The following is a 20,865-nucleotide window of genomic DNA, read 5'->3' as shown; positions in this document are numbered from 1 at the left end:
CCCAGAACTATGCGGTCTCGCATAGCTTCTTCTAGGTCTGAAAAACCACAGAGGCCTCCCAGGTTTCTAAGGTCAGCGATGAAGTCTGCAATACTTTCACCCTTCCGCTGATCCCGTTGATAAAATTCGTGTCTCCGGACCAACGTTGGTACGGCAGGGGCATAGTGAGCCTGTAGGATAGGTTCGAGGTTGTCCCAATCCATTGATTTCACCTCAGCCGGTTTCACGAGCGCTTTCGCCATCTTAAAAACGGCCGGTCCACAATGGGTCAAGAACACCGCCCGCTTCTTTCCGGGTGTAGCGTCTTTCAAATTGTTGGTTTCTAGAAACATTTGAAACCGATCCATATATGACTCCCAGTCTTCCTTTTCTGGGTCAAAAGGAGCGGGTGGTATAGCGCCACCTGACATCCTGCCGATGTAAATGCGCTCTCGGCCACGTGCTTCGGTTGGTGCTCTGTAGGGTTTAGTCAGCTCTTTTGTCTCCGCATCCCATTCTCGTCGCCAGAGTTATGTTTGAGGCATGGTTTTAATGAACGGAGACCAGACTGTAAACCGTGAACTTCAGCTCTTTATTCACAAGCATAACAGAGACAAAACCCCCCGGCTAGCAGTCACTCTTTTATAGAGTAAGCTGCTATCCGGATAACCAATGGATAGCGTTATAGCGTTTGAATCTTGGCGCGGCCCGCCAGCAGCCAATCAGATTGCTCAGAATGAACCAATCATAACTTGCCATTATATGGGCCAATAGGAAGTGCAGGATTACGATCCTGCTATGCAAATGAATCTTTATTAAATACATTTCTTTAGTTCACAACATTTTCAGTTCATATGTTCACTCCCATTTTCATTTGATCTCCTTCAATTAATTCATTCATCTGTTGCCATTCCATTTTTGCCACCTTATGTCTTCCAAGCTTACTTCTGCTTCTATGTATATATTCCAAATCTTCATTTTATTTAAAATAATATTTTTTTTATTTACAATAGTTTTAATTAGTTGGCCTCCATTAATTCGTTCCTCCCACAATTCATTCCTACATTATTTTCTCTTTTTCATTCTGCTAAATTTTAACTATTACGTGTATGTTAAATTTCTTCTTGTAGTCCTTTGTTTTTATAAGCTGGAACTTTCTTCCCCCAGTCCTATTCTGATACTACTGCTATGTGGCAGAAACTGAGGATGAAGATAGTACTCTGCTGTATGTATATTTCATCCTCTCAAGATGATTTGGTAGATTTCTTCCATGCTGGATAAAATAATTATTCTGTTTATCACTCCAGCATCAGAAAATAAGGAAGACATAGCCTTCTCACCATTTAAGTGAATTTGTCAATTTTCAGGATTTGTTCAGGAAGATATTTGTGCTATTCTTATAGAGATCTTGATGTATTTTCAGGAAAAAAATATCTTCATGGACTATACGCAAGTCTAGATATTACTGTTTCAGAAAGTTCTTGGAAAAAGCTCTTTGAATTTTTATGCTGTGTTATGACAAAGAAAGGTCAAGCTGTATGCAACAAGTGAAGAATAGCACCATGGGTGGTTTGTTCTCTACCTGATGTGAAAAATGGCAGCATTCCAAAGGAGTTAATTTTCTTAAGCGAAGAAAAAAGTAAAACTGTTACAGAGGAAAATCCTTTTCTTTTAGATACAAAAGATTTTGCTAGCATGCATGCGTTCAAATCTATGAGCTACTTTTTAGAATGTTGTATTTTTTTTCCTGCAGCAAAGTCTGATTTCAGCTTGATAGATTTTGTGTCCAACTCTCATATAATCTGCATGTTTGAAACTTTTCTGGATGTACTAATGAACTAGAACTTTATGTTCCTTCCTTTTAATGCAATTTTTTCTTCTTCTTCTTCTTCTTCTTCTTCTTCTTCTTCTTCTTCTTCTTCTTCTTCTTCTTCTTCTTCTTCTTCTTCTTCTTCTTCTTCTTCTTCTTCTTCTTCTTCTTCTTCTCCTCCTCCTCCTCCTCCTCCTCCTCCTCCTCCTCCTCCTCCTCCACCACCACCACCACCACCACCACCACCACCACCTAGCAGTTCAAAAGCATGTAAAAATGCAAGTAGAAATATAGGGACCACTTTGGTGGGAAGGTAATGCCTTCAGCTTTTGAACTGCAAGGTTGGCAGAAACTGGGACAAGTAATGAGAGACTCACTCCATTACAAGGTGCTAGGGATTCGAACCACCAAACTGCCAACCTTTCTGATCAACAAGCTCAGCATCTTAGCCACTGAGCCACCGCATCCCTTATAAATTTTTATATATGTATTATAGATTATAGATATTCAACACATTATAGATAAGGGTACTGTTTTAGTGAAATGTATTATAAAGTTCAATATACAGAATTTAACATTGGACTGTATGGGTCCACTTTCTATTTGAATGGAAGGAACACAAAACTCAGACTCAGTCATGCTGGTCACATGACCACGGAGACGTCTTCGAACAGCACTGGCTCTTCGGCTTTGTAATGGAGATGAGTACCGCCCCCTAGAGCCGGAAATGACTAGCACGTATGTGTGAGGGGAACCTTTACCTTTAAACATTTCTAAACGGTTACTATAAATAGTGGGTCTCTAAGCCAGTGTTTTGCTGATGAGTATTTGTTACATTTCAGTGTTAAAGAACAGATATTCAGATAGATAAAGCAAGATATGTGTTGTGATCTAAATAATGGATAGGCATATTCAGAATTATAGCATTGTAAGCTATTATTGTTGCTATATATTTTAGATCAAGGTGGCTTTCATTCTCTTTTCTGCTTTAAAGAACCAGGTCTTATTACATGGGTCAAGACATAATATTTATATAAAGAAGGAAAAGAGGAAGGAAAAAAACCTTAAGGATCAGATCATTTTGCCTTCAGAGAGACCATCTGTCTCTCCACCTGGCAGTCATAATTTGGATTTGTCTTCAGCATAAATTGTTAGGGTTTTGAGATTAACCCCTAGAAGAGTATTGCAGCAGTAGTCAAGCCAGGAAGCCAAACGAGAGTGGAAGGGCCCCAGAGTATACACACACTGAATACAAACACTGTTTATAGTTTAAATAGTTTTTAATCCAGTTAGAGTTTAAGCATTGTCATTCAGTCCATTAAGTCATTCACAGTATTTCCATCCAGTAAGACTCACTAGTATAGTCCAAGTTAAGAGTCCTTGCAATATCTTTATCAGCCGATAAAGATATCTTCTCCTCCTCCGGTTTCACTCTCCAGAGAAACAAACGCTGGATATTCAGCAAACAGTAGCAAACAAAAACAGTTAGTCACAGCACTCACAGTCAGTAATCACAGTTAGTCGCAGCAGCACACAGTAACAATCAGTAGCACACAGTTACAGTCAGATAACAGTCAGCAGACAGTAAGTTCACAGTAAGCTTTCCAGCTTCTAATGCTTCCTTATATTGTAACTTCTAACCGCACCCTTAATCGGCTAATTGCCTGCTGCATTGTGCTTAAAGTGATAAGCACATAAACCATGATATCTAAGTTTTATATATTTATTCACCCAAACCATATTTGGTATCAATGTTATACCTAACATACTCCCTTTTGGGTGATATAAATATATAATACCTTACAATCTTATCCCATATTTTTCACAACTCTCCTGGTGCTTACTGGCACCTTGGGCTTTAGTAAAATTATCAGCTAAATTGTCCTCCGACATACAGTACTCTAGCTGAATCATCTTACTTCTTACAGATTGTCTCACGTTTAGGTATCTTAGATCTGTATGCTTGCTCCTTGTTTTTACTCCAATATTTGTGGCCATTTGAATTGCTGCCTGATTATCTTCATGTATAATTATAGGATAATCTACAGTTATACCTATATCAATTAACATTTGTTTATACATTATTAATTCTGTACATAACAAAGATAAACAGGAGAATTCTGCCTCCATAGTAGACAAACTTATATGCTGTTGTCTTATTGACTTCCAGCCTATTAATGTATTACCCAGCATTATGGCTGTTCCTGAAGTCGACTTTCTAGTGTCTCTTTCTGATGCAAAGCTAGCATCTGCATAAGCACACAAAATTAAATCACCCTTTGGTTCTAAATACAATGAATAATTCATTGTCTTTTTAAGATATCTTAATATCCTCTTAGCTGCAATCCAGTGTCTTTCACATGGTGCAGAATTGAATCTAGCCAACTGATTCACGCAGTACGATATATCTGGTCTAGACCAATTACTAATATAACTCAAACTACCAATTAAAGATTGATAAATCACCTTATCAAACTCAGGGCTTTGTACATCAGTGTTGCTAAACTCCTGACTCATTGGAGTCTTAGCTGGCTTACAAAGCTCCATCTTGTAATCTTTTAGCAATTTGCTTATCTTATCTTCCTGAGATATCTTATAACCTTTCCGTGTTTTCTTTATATTCAAACCGAGATACTTCTTTATCTCCCTAATTGCTTGATCTTTATTCTCTTTCCTAATGATGCTATTATTTTATTTGCTTCATCATTAGTTTCAGTTATCAATGCAATGTCATCTGTGAATAGTAATAATAATGATACTTTCCCATTTGTCTCCTCTTAAACAGACATTGATCGGCTAAACCAGCTTTAAATCCTATATTGTCTAGTTCCTTTACAATATACTGGTTCCATTCATAGCCTGATTGTTTAAGACCATAGAGGCTTTTCTTTAACAACCAACAATCATTATTATCCTTATTTTCACTTTTAATACCAACAGGTTTATTCATATAAATAGTATGTTTTAATGGGGCGTGCAAGTAAGCAGTTTCCACATCTAAATGGTTAACTATATAGTTTTTACTAGCTGCCCACACTAAAGCTGCCCTCAAGGTTGCTGCCTTAAGACTAGGTGCAAACACCTCATCATAGTCATTAGCATTCTGCCTAAAACCTTGGGCTACTAACCTTGCCTTATGGATTAAATTACCATCTTTATCTGTTTTTACCTTAAATATCCATTTGCAGCCAATGGATTTCTTTCCTACAGGTAATTTGGCATTTTCATACACCTTCATATCACTTAATGAATTTAGTTCCTTATTCATTGCTGCATACCAACTTTCTTTTTCCTTATTAGGATACTTTTTAATTTCTTCTACAGAATTAGGAACTTGATTAATCTGGCACACTGTGTTAGCCTGGTACCTATCAGGCGGTCTAGATACACGTGTAGTTCTTCTGGGAATTACAGGGCTTACAGGAGGACTTTGTTGAACTACTACCTGTTCATCTTCCTCATCCTGTTCAGCTATTGAATCTGTTTCTTCCTTTATGGGCACTATCTCATCCTGTATTTGTCTCTTTACTTTATTTTTAAAGTTACAGGGATAACTAATGGGATTTCTATAGGATTCAATAATTACATCTTTATTGGCATCCTGTTCTAATTTCTCCCATCCTTCATGTTCTAGAAATTGGGCACTAGCACTACATAACACTTTAGATGTGCCTTTCTCCCAAAATCTATATGCCCTATGGTTTGCCTGATAACCAACGAAGAAAAATCTTTTAGCTCTATGTTGCCCTTTTTTTCTGAGTTGTGCAGGAATATGCACCCATGCTGGTGCACCAAATGTGTGCAGGTAACTTAGATCAGGTTTCCTGCCATGCCACCTGGTAAATGGTATTTCACCTGTTGTTGTATTAACAACGTTGTTCAATATGTTATTAGCACACATTGTAGCCTCCCCCCACAAAGAATCAGGTAACCCAGAATCATTTATCATTGTTCTAACCATTGCCTGTAGTGTTTGGCCTCTTCTTTCAATAAAAGCATTATGTTCTGGCCTGTATGGAGCAGACTTCTTATGCTCTATTCCAGCTACCTTAAGTCTGTTCTGGAATTTGTTATTAATAAATTCCGTGCCATTATCTGTCACCAGGGTTATCAGTTGACGTTTAGACTTTCTTTCAGCAAACCTAAGCCAATTGAAAAAATGTTGATATGTTTCAGTTTTGCTTTTCATTAAATAGCAAAACCCATATCTAGAATAATGGTCCATAATGCTCAGTATATATCTAGCACCCCCCATACTGGGTTTCTTTGGACCTATGATGTCTGCAAATACTACTTCTAAAGGTTCTTTTGTTTTGAAACCATTTAGCCTATTTGCAGGCAATACCTTGCTCTTATCTTCACAGCAAACATTACAACGTAAATATTTATCACAAGGTTTTAACGTTATTCCTTCAGATAACTCAACTGTACGTTTTAGCATTTTAAAATTTACATGCCCCAAACGCCTATGCAATAAATGGATACATTCTTCATGAGGCTTTATATTATTAAATACAGTTTGAGCCTCTCCTTTCTTACTATTATCTAAGACATATAATGTTCCATTTAAAGCTGCAGTTACCCTTTTGTTATCTTTTTCAATTATGCAATTATTATCTTTAAAAGTAATTACATAACCTAATTTATCTAATACCCTTACTGAAAGCAAATTAAACTTTAGTTGCGGTACATACAACATTTTTATATCCTGGTTTATGTACGGACAACGTGCAAAACCTTGACCTTTCGCATTCAGGTTCCAGCCGTTGGCAAGAGATATATGTTGAGAACTTGTAGACATTTTTATAAATTTTGTCTTATCTCTTGTGATGCAGTGGGATGCGCCACTGTCAACCACCCATAAATTATTCTTCACATCAGAGTTGCTAAACGTGGCTAGTTCAAATGCTTTCTTTGGCTTTTTTACATTCTGGCTTTTTCTCTTTTTGCAAAATCTTGCCAAATGTCCTCTGCTTCCACAATTAAAACACTTTTTAATTGTGTATGCCGTCGAAGATAAATTCTCTTCTTCCAGGTGCTGTAATTTACTTTGCTGGTTTCTTTCAAGCTTTGAAGATAATTTCTCTTCTTTCTTATCTTCTCTCAGCTCGTCACGCTCACGCCTTCTTCTGGCTTCTTCTAGTAGCCTGCCTGTTATCTCGGTTAATGAGAGGCTTTCTTTTGGCAATACCTCTAACGAAGTCACATAGTCATCATAGCTTTGATCTAATGAAGATAATAATATGTAGACTTGTTGCAGTTCATTAAATATAAGCTCTTTTTCTTGCAATTCTTGAAAAATGCTCTTCATACAGTTTAAATGAACTAACATATCTCCATTCCTCTGAAGATGCGTTCGAAAAAGCTTCCGTGTAAGATTTATATGTGCTCCTACACTGTCCCGAACATAAATCTTCCTGAGGTTCTCCCAGCAGTTTGCAGCATTTTCTTCTCCACGAATATGGACAAGCTGCTGATCACAGAGAGTCAGTCCTATGATGCATAAAGCCTGCTCATTCTTTAGTTTAAAGTCTTGTAACTTTTCTTTATCATCATCATTAGCAGGATCCCAGCTACTCACATCTGGTGGGTTTGCTATAATTTCCCACAAACCTTCTCTGCGTAGAAGTAAACTACATTTCATTGACCATGAAACATAGTTTGTTCCATCCAGCCTGGATATCATGGACAGTTGTGACAAATTTACTTGTGCCATTACTCTTCAGATATTTTGACTATTTTAAACTAATTAAAACAGTTTGTTTTTACAGTAATGTGCAACTCACACCAACTCTCTCTGCTATATCCTGGTTAGTTAGACTATGCTGCTGGGCCCATAACCAATGGTAGCAGAGTATTGCAGCAGTAGTCAAGCCAGGAAGCCAAACGAGAGTGGAAGGGCCCCAGAGTATACACACACTGAATACAAACACTGTTTATAGTTTAAATAGTTTTTAATCCAGTTAGAGTTTAAGCATTGTCATTCAGTCCATTAAGTCATTCACAGTATTTCCATCCAGTAAGACTCACTAGTATAGTCCAAGTTAAGAGTCCTTGCAATATCTTTATCAGCCGATAAAGATATCTTCTCCTCCTCCGGTTTCACTCTCCAGAGAAACAAACGCTGGATATTCAGCAAACAGTAGCAAACAAAAACAGTTAGTCACAGCACTCACAGTCAGTAATCACAGTTAGTCGCAGCAGCACACAGTAACAATCAGTAGCACACAGTTACAGTCAGATAACAGTCAGCAGACAGTAAGTTCACAGTAAGCTTTCCAGCTTCTAATGCTTCCTTATATTGTAACTTCTAACCGCACCCTTAATCGGCTAATTGCCTGCTGCATTGTGCTTAAAGTGATAAGCACATAAACCATGATATCTAAGTTTTATATATTTATTCACCCAAACCATATTTGGTATCAATGTTATACCTAACATAAATGCTGCTTTGTTGTTTGCTGAAGATGAAACAAAGTTCTTCAGGAATGAATGAATACTGCCTGATATTAAATATTTAATCCAAATAAAGACCAAATGTATGATCTTTCTTCAGCGTATCAAAAGACTATGTTATACAGTAACAACATGACTTAAAAATGGATAAAATATTTATTCTTTGCATTAGCCAGCTGTTGTTTTTCTCAATATTGACAAAACATTGAATGCTGAATATTGACAAAAATGACAATATTCAGAAAATAGCAGTCTATCAGTGTCTATGAAGATTCTCAGCCATCCAAGTCATGGCTGTCCCAAAGGTGCTTTTTCAAGAGGCAACTGGACTTTCTGATTTCCCAAAAAATTACAGACTACAGGAACCATTTGCGTTTCAGTTTGAGATGCAGGCCAGACAGACTTATCCCCAACAGCCTGCACCTGTGCTCAACACTGAAGGGAAACAGGGCAGAAAACATCCAGGACAAAGCACGGCTCCAACTTCTCAATGAAAACCAGAAAGTCCAATTGCCTCTTGATAAAGCACCTTTGGGTTAGCAGCCTATCAGCTACAAAGAGAAAAGTTCTCTAATGGATCAGATATTCTTCATTCTCTGTTAATAGAAAACTAGTCATTTTAAATGTTCTGCCCATCAGCAAATGATTTCATCTATCACCGCTTACATTTTTCTGGATTTGAGTCCAGCTATAAAAGTCTGGGCATTGTAGAGGAAGATCCCCTCATAATTTCATAACTATTTTAAGAAACTGTAATATAATAAGCTACACAACATAACATGTCCTACTACTGTATGTCATTAGTAGAATTAGAACCAATTTTAATTGGCATGTATTGCTCCAATCTGTCAGATAGCTTATATTAGCCTGGACCAAACAACATATTCTATGTTGACATAGAATTCTTGCACTAAAAGGATCTTTCAGTGATTAGATAGTGGTGACTTCATATAGCATATTACTTGTGTATTACTGGTACAAGAAGAAGTTCCAACTCTGCTATCCTGTGAAAGACCAAGCTGCTGTGAAGACTTACAGACAAGTACTGTGTTTGTCCTTAAATGTATTCTTAAACACAATTTTGGAATCAAATCCAAAGCATTGTAAGAAGAGAGAGAGAGAGAGAAAGAGATCAGCAATATCCTATATGACCATACCTTATGGTAAATGCAATGACACTAGTGTAATATGTAAAGTATTTCCTTTTAGAGGTTCTTTATTTCTTCTGTTTGGTTTCAGTGAATGATTTTAGTTTTTGTTTTGGCTTCTAATATTATAGAAGTGGAGAAAAGTTTTTCTTTAAACAGAGTAACACAGTTGGAAGGGACCTTGTCGGTCATCTAGTCCAACTTCCCACCCAAGCAGGAGACCAACACCATTTCTGACAGATGGCAGTCCAGTCTTTTCTTGAAAGCTTCCAGTGATGAAGCTCCCACAACTTCTGAGGGCAAGCTGTTCCATTGATTGATTGTTCTCACTGTCAGAAATGTTTTTCCTTATTTCTAGGTTGAATCTCTCCTTGATCAGTTTCCATCCATTATTCCTTGTCTGGCCTCCTGGTTCTTTGTTTATTCTTTTCATTTAATTTATATAGAATGTAAAATAACAAAGTTGGAAAGGACCTTGAAGGTCTTGAAGTCCAACCTCCTGCTCAAGCAGTAAACCCTATACCATTTCAGACAAATGCTTTCCCGTCTCAAAAACCTCCAGTGATAGAGCACTGAAGGTTGAAGACAAGCTGTTACGCTGGTTAATTGTTCTCACTGTTAAGAACTTTCTCCTTCATTCTGTGTTGCTTCTCTTGTGGATTATTTTCCATGCATTGGTTTTTGTCTTGTCTTCTGGTGCTTTAGAAAATATGTTGACCCCCTTTTGTTTGAGGCAACCCCTCAAATATTGGAACACTGCAATATAATATTGACAATGCAAATAATATTTCTACTTCTATAATATCAGTTCCTTATTTGTCCTTTTCTCACGGGGAAACTGCTTCCGATTCCACAATCCTTTTTGCTTCCCTTTTCAGGAACAAACCTCCAAATATTTTAGAAGAATTAAGGCTTCATTGAGTGCACAGCATTTTCCTCGGGCTTCTTCTGGCCTCAATAAGCCAAGTTTCACTACATGCTCTGAATGTGGAATCACTGAGACCAATCACTATGGCAAGAAAGTTCGTGTTATCTTATATAAGAAAGTTGAAAAACACAACTGACCTTGAGAAAAGCTACATACATAATTATCACATATTCATTTGATGATATATCAAGACATGCTGGCATAGAAACGCTTCTGCTTTTTTTTTTAGCACGGACCTTACTCTTTCCTAACATCAGAGAACCAAAAAGCAGGCGTTCTACATTTCCTTTCAGTACAGATGGCCCGTCTTCCTCTTCTGACGTGAACTTTCTCTGCCTAGGCAGAACACTGTGCTCTTTTAATATTATTAACAGAGGTGGGTATTCACCAGGTTCAGACCAGTTCTGGAGAACCGGTAGCGGAAATTTTGAGTAGTTTGGAGAACCAGCAAATTCCAACTCTGACTGGAGATTTTATGGTATCCTTCCCCTGCCATGCCCACCAAGCCATGCCCACAGAACCGGTAGTAAAAAAAATGAATCCCACCTCTGATTATTAAGACTATAATATTATCTACACTTCTGTGTTACTGAGAGTTATCTGCATTAGATGCAAGCAGTAATATATTACTGGTGTGTGTGTGTGTGTGTGTGTTTTTCTGAGGTTCTGCGGTATATATATATTACGTTTGTCCATTGGAAGATCTTTTTCCAATCTAAGGACAAACCGAATGACTATATATATATATATATATATATATATATATATATATATATATATATATATATATATATATATATATATATATATATAATATCTTTTTGGAAGGAGTGACCTAGTGGCCTAAATATTCAAATATATAAATGACCTAGGATTATAATTATAATTAAATTATAATCTTGTTCTTAAATGTCTTCATAGGAAGAGCTATACTAAGAGACATACTGCGGGAAAACAAACATTCTCTTCATAAAGGGAAAAGAAAAACCTAGGAAATGACAGAAGTACAGAACAATTATTCTAGTACTAGTAGCAGGGGAAAATCTAGAGTGAATTAATGCGTACTCTGTAAGAAGCTTTAAAATAAGGATATCATTGCTAATTGTCAGCATGGACTTCTTAAGGACAAGAAACTTGAAAACTTAACATCATCTCATTTTACTTTTGTAAAAAAACACCAGGTAACCATTGGCAAATTGTGAAAATACTGCAGGCTTTGTGTAGTTCATCTTCACTTGATTATATCAAGTTTATATCAGATTATATTCTGATAGATACTAGGCTGAATGTTCTCTCTGTTATGTGATGTGAAAATTGCTCAAAATCACAAAATGGAATATGGAAACAAATGCAAAATATAGATTAAGCTTTTATTTGCTGAGATTTCGAATAGATACCTATTTGCATACACATATATCCCAGTTTGAGTACTATGGTTGTTTTTGTTGGATATCTATGACTTTGAGTTAGTCTTGACTTCTGGTTACTGCCTAGACAAATCCTTGCAGCTTTCTTGGTAAGATTTCAGAAATGGTTTGCCATTATCTATTTCCTGAGGCTGAGATAAAAAAAGAGATTGACCCAAGGACATCCAGTTGGCTTTGGGTCCAAGGTAAGACTATATGTCATGTTATTCCAGTTTCTAGCCTGAAATTTGGTCTCTTACATACTGTCAGATCCGTTTATCTGTCATTTCTTCAGTGGAAGAAGAAAAGGGAGGGGAGGCTGATAAAGAAATCCTTTCTTGATGTAACCTGAATATATTTAATCTTATATCGAATTTGTATAACCCACACATGATACAATGGAGGGAGAAAAGCCAGATGGCCAGAACTATCACCTCTGAGAGGCACAGCCAGGAGATGAGAAGATCATAAAAATTCCACAGTGAGATGTGTCCTGGGAATCTCTGGAAAAGTTCATTTTAAAAAGGGGGTGGGGGGAAATTAGGTATGCCCTGGGAAACTCTGAAAAAGATCATTTCTACAGAAGTGGTGGTGGGGAATTAACATACTGGCTTTTGTTTTACTAAATACACATCGAGATAAGGGGAGGGGTTTCTAAACTCCCTTATCTAACCCTGTATGCCTGAGAGACCTCAGACGCTGCTTTGAACTCCTACAGGAATTGTCTCATCTCAATAAAGGATTCCTTTTTGATACGTTTTGATACGTTTTCAGAAGTTCATTCTAGTTGAGTGAATGGGAAAAGTTCTGTAGCCTGACACATACTTAGTTACATACATAATTTTAGATAACACATTATTTCAAGAGAAGAGCAACTAGAATGATCACTAGACAGGAAAGATGAGTCAGATGAGGATACACTAAGGTAAATGGTTATAGATGGCTGTTGTGACTGGAAGGATCGATCCTGCTGGGAGTTTTGACTCTGATGACTCTGAAGATGGAAGGTTGGAGCCTGCTGTGAATGTGGAGTCTGAATTATCAGAGGACACAGTTGTGAGCCAGGAGGATGAGAGATTGTCGGAGAGACAATCCTCCCCAGAACCTTCGACTTCGCTCATGCCAGCAAATGATCCACAGCAAATGAGTCAGAGGCTTCTAATGGGGAAACTGACAGATCTTGGCTTGACGCTAGAACTAGGAGAAGATTGAAACGTCAATCTGAAGGGAGGCGTCAAGCCAGATATTGATTAGAGAGACTGACACGCCCATCCAGGTGATTTAAGGAGGCGTGCTGACTCTCAAACTTTGCTTGGAAGCGTGTGGAGTGGCCTTTGTGATTTATGGACAATCCTGAATTACCAGACAGGTTCCAGGAAGTCTGCCAAGGACTGGAAAACAGTATTGCTAACCCTTTTTAGTCTGGTTTTGTTCTGGTTTGAATATTTTGAACTCTGGAACTCTGTATTCTCACTTGTGAATATAGGTGAGACATAACAGATGGCTATATATAACTTTGAAAAAAAATTTTTAATAACATATGATACTATTTTTTTAAAAAAACTGAAGGCATGACACACTGAAAGTAATGTCATTCCACTTGCACATATTTCTTAATTTTCAGAAAAACAAATTTCAACTAAATATTGAGAAAAAGCATTCTATAATTAACAACGGTAGAATGCCTAATTTTAATCAGGAACATGGAATGAATTACTGAGAAAAGTAGTGAGCACACTTCCTTAAAGATGTTCAATACGATAATGGACAAGTAGATGTGAGGGTAACTGAGAAAACCAACATTCATTTTATGATATGATTACTCCAGATGACAGGATGATTGGGAAAGAGTTTTCAGCTCTTTCTATTAAAGATAGTTATTTGTGAGGATAAAATTAGAGGAAGGTGGGCTATGTGTAAACTCTTAATATATGAAACCTATCTAGTATGAATACAATGCACAATAATAATGCCATAGAACAAGGGTGTCAAAACTCGCAGCCTGCCAGCTGGATGCATCACGGGCTGGCCACACCCATGGCCAGGTTAGTAAAGGGGAAAAAAGTCATGATGCATCATGTGACAATGCCGTGATGATGTGAATTTGGCACCCCTGCCTTAGAAGAACAGTGGTTAGTTTAAATACAACTTGAATATGCATCTTTTTCTTATCATTTCATAATTAAATATTCAAACATTATTTCCTTTTCCTGTATATTTCTTTTGACATTACATTTGAAAATAAATATTTATACCAATTATATCATTAAAGAAAGCAAGCTACATTCATTGTTATATCCCTTATTAGTTAATTGCAGGAAAGGCAGAAAAAGAATTACTTTTTTAATTTAATAATGTATAAACTGAATGCTTGATGAGCAAATTGAATTCTCTGAGGGATGGGGAAGAGCTTTTCTCCCCCTCTGTCTGAGTGACTCTTCCCAGAGAAAAAATAAATGAATTATTACGTTTCTTTTTGTGGAAGCTCTTAAATTATCAAGCCAAAGTGTTTCATAATTTCTTCTTCTTAACAGTAAGATACATCTGGTAGTAACTGATTATACTGCCTAATACAAGACTTAATCTAATATACGCAGTTTTAAGAGCGAGATTATATATGCTGTGCCTAAAGATATTAAGGCGACATTAAAATACTTGGGAATTGAAGCAGTGTGTGACATTCTATAATTCTAGTTACAAATCTGCATTTCTGAAAAATCTTAATTCTTTTTTTAAAAAATCATTCTATCACTTGCTGTTCTAAAAGTAATCACAGAAATAGATCACATTCTTGAATTCAGTGATTGCACAGAAGGCCTCTGCAAATACAAATTGCCTTCAGAAAAGGAAGGCATATATTTGTAAAGCATGCACCAACAATGTGAACTGAATTTGAAATCCTAAGAAATAAAACATATTTTAATTGGAAATATTACTGGAAATTATAAGGGTATAAAATAAAAAGATGAATCAGATTCATCTAAGTTCTGGTTTTTGGTTTTTTTACAAGACAATGTTTTATGTATTCAGAAAGAAATGGGTCTCAATTCTATTCTAAGTCTGGGCATCCATGAAGTTCTCCTCCTGATGTCTTTTACTGGAGGTCCAGGTTGCTACCAAGAGTGACCCAAAAAGTTGGAAGACTTATTATTCTCATGTTCCCATATTAAACCCTAACAACAATACCACTGTTAAGCATCTAGTCAGGCAGCCTTTACATATTATTCTAAGAAGTCCAATTCATCACACATCTTGGTTTGCTGCTTCAAATCACTACTTTGATTATGGTTCTTGGGCATTGCAATACCCTGGAAAATTGAAAGGGCATGGCATATAAAACATAGCAGTTAAGGAAGAACTGAGAAGGAAGAATTTTAGATTCATTGATTAAACTTAAAAACTAATATTAGACCATTCTTAGTTGTCCTAATCGCAGCATCTTTCCCAAAAATGAACTCAAGAATGTAAAAAACAAGTGTTCCCTCTTTCATAGGATAAGAACATTAGGAGGGTAGAGCTGGCGTCGCGACGATACAGCATGCGAACTTGGAGGTCTGAGATCACTGCCGATATCTTTGCTCCTGGACGGTCCAAGTAGATCTAAACCGTCCCGAAGAGACGGTGAATGTAAAGAGCACATCCTGTCAATCCCAGGGATATCGCAAAGTCCCTGGTAGAGGCAGCCATTAAAGCTGCTGCAGTTGGGACAGCTCCGAAACGAAAGAGAACGGAAAGAGAGAGTGTGCCGGTTTGGTGAGAACTTTATTTTAAGATTTGAAAGGACACCCTAAGGAAAAGAAAGAATCTGTAAAAGTTTTGACAGAAGTGATTAAGTGGCGATTTTAAACAGGAATGTCAAAGTAATATATATATATTTTTCTCATTGCTGGATTTTCTACACATGATCTTATATTTTGAAACTGGACTGGTTTTTTTCTCTTCTTTCATCTCTTCTTTTTCTCCTTTTTCACTTTATAATATTTTACGCTAGAGACTCCCTTTTAGTTATTTTTTTAAAATATCTTTTTCTTTTTTAAATTAATTCTTATTATATTTTGCTTGGAAAAGGAGGGGGAAAGTGAAAGCAAAAGAAACTTTGTAACACTGCCAACTAGAGGCTTGGAAATATTCTATTTCTCTTTTGACCAGACAAAGCTGAGAAAGAACTGAGACTTCTTTTCAAGGACATTGCTATTTGATAAGATAGAGGGAAGAGCATGGGAGAGTATCATTGCAGATGCTCTTCTGGGTTTCTATCAACAGCTGGAGTCTGGTGTTGAAGCTTATAGAAAAAAAAGGTGATAAGACTCTGGAGAAGAGAGTTATAACAAGAGCCTTGGATAATTAAACAAAGTGCAGTGTGCTCTTTTTATTTTTTCTAAGCTGTGCTACCCCTCCTCATCAGTTTACTTTTTGTAATAGCTATTTGGATTTTTTGCTCTTTGGAACTTGTCTTTGTTTTTTTTTCTTGTCTTTGGAAGTTAAATTTCTACACTTGCTTTTTACTTTAAAGGAAAAGCTTTAGTATTAATGATTCCCTTCCTTTTCTTTTTAAGGGAGTAGCCTTTTTTTCTCTCTCCCTTCCTGGTATTTTTGTCTCTCCATCTACCTTCCATATCATTTTTTTTTTCTGGCCTTCTTTTTTTCTCTCTTATGCATCCTTTTATATTTGAGACCTCTTAATTATATTAAGGTGTTGAAGAACCTGGAGAATTTTTCCTTTCTTTTTTTAGCTTTTTATTCTTCACTTTTCCATCTTTTTTTAGGATTTTACAACTTTTTCTTTTTTGTGTGTGTTTATGGTCTTTTCCTTTATTTTTGAATTTTTACCAATCTAACCAATCGATTGGATTAAGGTATACAAGAACCTGAAGAATTTTTTTTCTTTTTTTCTTATTATTACTATTTGGCTTCTTTTTTCCTACTATTTTTATTTGGAATTGCAATTGGTTATTTCACAATTGGATTAAGGTCTAGAAGAACCTGAAGATTTTGAATTGCTCAAAATGAGTAGGAAATTAACAGCTCCTGGTTCCTCAACTTCTACTTCTTCCTCTCCACCATCTGGAGGACAATGTTCAATACAGACAATGTTAAGGTAAGAAAAAGAACAAGAAAAGTGACCCTGCAGATGATTATGCAAGGAATTCAAAATATTCAAACAAGATCAGAGAATATTGAAAAGAGAATAGAGAACATTGAACAAAGAACAGGGAAAACTGATGAAAAAGTGGAGAACATCCAACAAATGATGATGAAGTATGATGAGAGACTCCAAAAAATTGAAGAAGATAAACAAAGAGACAAGAAGATTGGAGACATCGATAACAGATTAACTGTGGTTGAACAAGATAAAAGTGGTATGCTGAGATGGGAGATGAACAGATCAGAATTTTATCTTAGATTCCAAAACATAGAGGAAGAAAAAGGACAAAATCTAGCTGAGATGATAGAAATATTGGCTGAAGCTTTGGAAATAACTGAAGAGAAGATGATGGATGGAATAGATGAGGTCTATTGAGTCTTCACAAGATATGCAATGAGAAATAGCTTACCAAGAGAAGTTCACATCAGATTTACAAAGAAAGCCATTAAAACGCAAATATTGCAAGTGGCAAGAGAGAAAACATTGAAATACAAAGATAAGGAGATTGTGGTCTTGAAACAAGAACCCAGAAGAGTGAGAGAGATGAGAAGATAATACCGATACTTGACCAAATTGTTACTTTAAAAAGAGGTGAATTATAGATGGCTGATTCCAGAAGGTTTAATGTTCACATGGCAAGAACAGAGGTATAGAATTGACTCAATTGAGAAAGCTGAATCATTTTACACAGAATTTTTCAGAGGGAAAGAGAAAGAGGCAGAAATTTTTTTTTCACTAATTGAATTCCAAGAGGATTGCCAAATGATGACTGAAAAAGAAGACGGTGCAGTAGGTGGAAAGGAGGAAGCCAAAGAACAACGTGAACCAAGATCCACAAGAGCTGTCAAACCTAACTACAAAATATAACCATGGAAGAGAAAAAATTGATTACAATTAATATAAATGGACTTAATTCAGCCGTTAAAAGAAGGAAAGCCTTCCATAAATTAGAAAAATTAAAATTTGATATAATCTGCCTACAAGAAGTACATATTAAAAAGCAATATGAACAATTGTTGATACAGCCAAAACTAGGGAAAATATTTACTTCCTTGACACAATGTAAGAAAAGAGGAGTGGTTTTATATATTAAAGAGACCATCCCAGCGAAATTGATTTATACTGAAGACGACGGAAGAATACTAATGGTGGAAATAATGGACAATAATACGAAAACACTCCTGATTGCAATCTATGCCACGAATGACAATCAGGAAGAATTTTATAAAAAATTACATATGAAAATAATTGAACTGGACTATGCTAATATAGTTATGATGGGAGATTTTAATGGAATTGTAGACAATAAACTGGACTATACAGCACAGAAAACAATAAAGCAAAACAGTAAGACTCTCCCTAAATCTTTTTTTAAAATGGTAGATGAAATAAACTTAAAAGATACATGGAGAGAAAGAAATGCTAAAACTAAACAATACACCTTCTACTCAAATAGACATTTATCATGGTCCAGAATAGATATGATATGGATGTCAACAGAATTGTTAACTAATATTCAAGAAATAAATATTGAAACAAGTACTTGGGCAGATCACAATCCAATGACAATTAAATGGAAAGGACAAAGAAGATCTAGATGGACGTTAAATAATACTATTTTAAAGGAAAAAGACTTCACACAGTGGATGGAGAAAGAACTGCCTTTTTTCTTTAGAGAAAACAAAAAAGAAGATACATCAATCCAGAATGTATGGGATATAATGAAGGCATATGCCAGAGGCTTGATAATAGACTATACAAGGAAAAGAAATACCATGAAAAGATTAGTCTCTAAGGCATTAGAGGATGAGTATAAAGGACTTGAAAAAGAGCTACAGAAAATGCCACAGAAAAAGGACATTAAGTTAAAAATGAATATAACCAAACATAAAATGGGTCTAATAGAAAAAGAAAAATTAGCACAGAAAATTAGAGGTGCTAAACAGAACTACTTTGAAGATGCAAATAAACCAGGTAGATGGTTAGCATATAAGTTGAGAAAGTAGAAAGAATCAAGGAAAATATTGTAATTAATAGATGACCAAGGCCAAGTTTGCTATGGTAGTAAAGAGAAGAAGGAAATCATTCGAGACTATTATGGGAAACTATACACACAAGAGAATATTGATGAGGAAAGAGTTAAACAGTATTTACAGAATGCTAATTTACCCCAGATACCTAAAGAGATTGAAACAATGTTAGAAAGCAATATAACGATGATGGAGTTAACTGAAGCACTCAAGAAATAAAATAAAGGAAAGGCACCAGGCCCAGATGGACTTCCGGCAGAATTTTACAAAACATTACAAGAATCATTGAATCTTCCATTGCTAGAAGTTATGAATGAAGTTAGGTTAAAGAAGAGGATACCTAAATCATGGTCAGAAGCTTATATCACACTTGTTCCAAAAGAGGAGATCGATCCATTACAAATCAAGAACTATAGACCCATTTCCCTACTAAATGCAGATTATAAAATTTTTGCTTCAATATTGGCAGAAAGACTTAAAAAATATTGAAATAATTTTATCCATCCTGATCAAAATGGATTTCTGCCAAAGAGACAAATTAAAGACAATATGAGAGTAATCTTGGACACTTTGGAATACTACAAGGCACATCCTGAAAAACAAATGGCTCTGATATTTCTAGATGCACAGAAGGCATTTGATAATGTGAATTGGCAATTCATGTTGTTACTGCTGGAACAGATGGGCTTTGCTAGAAAATTTATTCAAGCAATAGAAGCTATATATCATAAGCAAATGGCAAAGGTAATTGTTGTGAATCAATAAAAGTGAATAGCCTAAATGCAAATTAGGGGTTGAAAACCTGCACACTTGATTGGTCCTTATACAACAACTTGGGATTGGGCCAGAACCAGTCCCTGATTGGCCAGTTTTGGGACTGTCCTTATTGGTCAGTAGTTGGAACCTGTTGCACATTTTCATTGGTTAATAAGGCAGCAGCTAACCCTATAAAAGGGTTACTGCTGCCCATAGCATTGCTCTGTTCCATTCTGATTCCTGTTATTATTAAAGAGTTGAAGTCACTGGTCAGATGTCTGGTCTCCTTATTCTCCAAACTTAACACTGGCGACGAGGATGGGATTCGGAGACCGAAGAGCTGACTAAACCTACAGAGCAACCCACAGAGCACGTGGTTGATCACGCACCATCAACGGCAACATGGCCAGCGGTGTCGTACCACCCGCTCCATTCGACCCAGAAACCGAAGACTGGGAGTCATACATGGATAGGTTCCAGATGTTTCTGGAGACCAACAACCTAAAAAATGCAACAGCGGGGAAAAAAAGAGCTATCTTTCTAACTCACTGCGGGCCGACCGTGTTTAAGATAGCAAAGTCACTTGCCAGGCAAGCAGAGGTAAAAGAGATGGACTGGGACGTCCTCGAGCCTTTACTACGGGCTCACTATGCACCTACGGTGCCAACCCTCGTCAGAAGACACGAATATTACCGGAGGGACCAACAGAAAGGTGAAAGCCTTGCCGATTACATCGCGGACCTCCGAAACCTGGGAGGCCTCTGCGGATTCGCAAATTTAGAAGAAGCTCTCCGGGACCGCCTGGTTCTGGGCCTAGAAGACGGCGCTATCCAGAGCAAAATTATGGCTAAGGGGGACATCAGCCTCACCGATGCCCTTAAAGAAGCCTCGGCAGCAGAGGCGACAAAGAAGTCGGCAGCCCAAATGCGCCGCACCAACGCACCGCTACATAAACTCGCCACTGATACCTCGCCTCGCTCAGAGAGACACCCGGTATCAACTCACCACGAAGACCTAGAGTCCCCGTCCGACAGCGATGAGGAAGAGGTCAGCCGACTTCGAACGGAGAGAGACCAGTCCTCACAACACTCATTTCGACCGTGTGCCGGCTGTGGAGCAAATCACCCACGATCCGGCTGCAAATTCCTTGACGCACTTTGCCGCCATTGCGGGAGACGCGGTCACATCGCAAAGGTTTGCAGGAGC

This window comes from Notechis scutatus, chromosome 4 (genome assembly GCF_049901735.1).
Source record: "Notechis scutatus isolate UNSWTSFEM ecotype Mainland chromosome 4, rNotScu1.2, whole genome shotgun sequence".
Classification (NCBI taxonomy): domain Eukaryota; kingdom Metazoa; phylum Chordata; class Lepidosauria; order Squamata; family Elapidae; genus Notechis; species Notechis scutatus.
This window is presented reverse-complemented; position numbering follows the sequence as displayed.